Source organism: Pollicipes pollicipes, unplaced genomic scaffold (genome assembly GCF_011947565.3).
Source record: "Pollicipes pollicipes isolate AB1234 unplaced genomic scaffold, Ppol_2.1 Scaffold_5780;HRSCAF=6845_pilon_pilon_pilon, whole genome shotgun sequence".
Classification (NCBI taxonomy): domain Eukaryota; kingdom Metazoa; phylum Arthropoda; class Thecostraca; order Pollicipedomorpha; family Pollicipedidae; genus Pollicipes; species Pollicipes pollicipes.
In genome coordinates, this window is record NW_023596754.1 from 159,721 (window position 1) to 161,926 (window position 2,206).

The window sequence follows — 2,206 nt, forward strand, 5'->3', positions numbered from 1 at the left end:
GGAGGAGGGTAGGCAAACTCGATATGTGCCCCACTTTCTTCCCATGCACCGCCACGTATTTAATGAAATGTTAATCGGAGTAGTGCGGGGGAGGGGCAGCTTCCTCCGTTCCCTCATCCACCACCCTTGCTTTCCACGCTTGCGCCGTAGCCAATGCATCGAACCAGCCTTCGCTGATGATGTCAGGCGTTTCGCCGCGGCGCACGTTCGAGACCCCTAGACACGGGCATTCCTACACCGTTTTAGCGAGCCTGGTTAAAAGGCATTTCTTCCAGTCCTGGCAAGAATACACCACTTTTTCTTTGCATCAGTTGGCACGGAGGCACCCACTTGTTCACGCTCTTGGCAGATGTCGTGGTCACCTGCCCGGGCCGTGTGCTGGAAATGTGGGGTCCAAATCCGCAAAGAAAACATTACATTGCAGTGGGCCCGAATCTGCAGTCGGAAACTTAACAGAAATCGGAAACAAACTTGCGACCGGGAGGGCGAACAGAGTTGGCGATTTTTAAATTGTCTGGCAACACCCATCAGCCTTCATCGTCCCGATCCCTCGAAAAAAACAGAATATTGAAAGGATTTAGAAAACAACGCCGTGAGCAGTGAAATCTTTCGCTTTTACGGTGGAAACAGAATCTAGGTGGATAGAATCTATTGCATACGTACACAGGCATACCCTGGTGTTGTATATGCCCACACCAAATACACGGACGTCAATAATGAATACAATTATCTCCAACGATTCCATGGTATATTTCTGGCCCTGATCACCACGCGTGCATATCATCTTTCGCAGCATCACCAGGGATGACTCGACGTTGTTTGCGCGGTGAAGAACGATAAGCATGCACCTGAATGCCTGCGGCGCTCTGACCCGAAAAGGAACAGAACGGCACAAGCGGATAGAGGCTGGCAAATTTGGATAGGAAGCATGATATGGGTATCACAGTCTCGTACCGAGCGGCGCACTGCAGGCTGCCTCACTGCATGGGTAGCCGTCACCCCGCTGCCTCGCTTCTGACGCCCCAATGCTCAGGACTTCGGCTCTTCCACGTTCTGCATGTTCTCTGGAGGAGGTGAACATCACATGACGTGAAAAACTAGATAGCGCTTTGGTTACTGGTACATTTGGTACAGGTGTCAGTTATTAGCAAGCCAAACCAAACATTGGCAGGGACACTGGTCATTTTCCTGATAAATATTTGTTTGGAGCTTTAAACCGGTACTATTGGTGTGCTGATCCGTGGGCACTACGACTATCTTAACGCTATGACCGGTTTGCGGGATGAATTAATTGACATAACATCATAAAGCACGGTGCCACGAAAAAATATGGACTCAGCTGAAACCAAGAACGACAGAACCATAGCAAAAAGGAAAAGGAATATAGTTGGTCTGCTTAACCCCCGAGAGCAATCTTTCACATGAACCATATGGTGCATCTCACCACTGACTCTCCGGCGGATAGTCTGGATATCTTCGGCAGTATTGTAGTCCTTTCTTAAGCCTGGACTTACAGCCAGATCATAGCTGGGTCCGTAGTTGATGAAGAACTGAAGAAGGTAGCACATGTCTTGGAACGGACCTTTGGACATGTTGTCACGTGTCTTTTCACCGGTACAGAGTACTAAAAAACAATAGCATATCAAAATGTTCAATTAAAATCGCATACGCTGTGCAATGTGCGTTGGTCGCTGCTGGTACTACTGGAAGTGGCTGCCGCCTCCCCTGGTATTCCGAGATCACGAATCCCGCCTCCCCTGGTCGTCCGGAGGCACGGCTGCCGCCTGACCTGGTGTTCCGGGAGCAGGGCTGCCGCCTCACCTGGTGTTCCGGGAGCACGGCTGCCGCCTCACCTGGTGTTCCGGGAGCACGGCTGCCGCCTCACCTGGTGTTCCGGGATATCGTCAGGCAGCCGGCGGCCCAGCACCAGCGCCGTCAGCTGCGCCCAGCAGCGTGCCGCGTTGGCTGGGTGGTAGCCGCCGCCGCCCAGCAGCAGGATCGGCCGGTGGGCGGCCAGCAGGCGTGCCACGCAGCGGGCCAGCGCGGCCGGCGTCAGGCTGAACGTGCCCAGCGGGTCGCCGGCCAGGCCGTCGGCGCCGCACTGGCACACCAGCGCGTCCGGCCGAAAGGCGGTCAGCACCGGCGTCACCGCACTGCCCGCAGCGGGGCCGACCGTCACCTCACGACGCCGGATCGGCGGAGGGAC

General features: G+C 54.6%; 1 long non-coding RNA gene across 1 annotated transcript; it reads right to left on the reverse strand.

The window, feature by feature from the left end:
* Positions 1-643: 643 nt before the first annotated feature.
* Positions 644-1,922, reverse strand: LOC119104082 (uncharacterized). The gene is made up of 3 exons (XR_005094868.1): positions 1,886-1,922; positions 1,445-1,550; positions 644-1,064 (listed from the first exon to the last, which is right to left on the reverse strand). It is a non-coding gene; the product is annotated as an uncharacterized LOC119104082 (long non-coding RNA).
* Between the last annotated feature and the right edge of the window lie 284 nt (positions 1,923-2,206).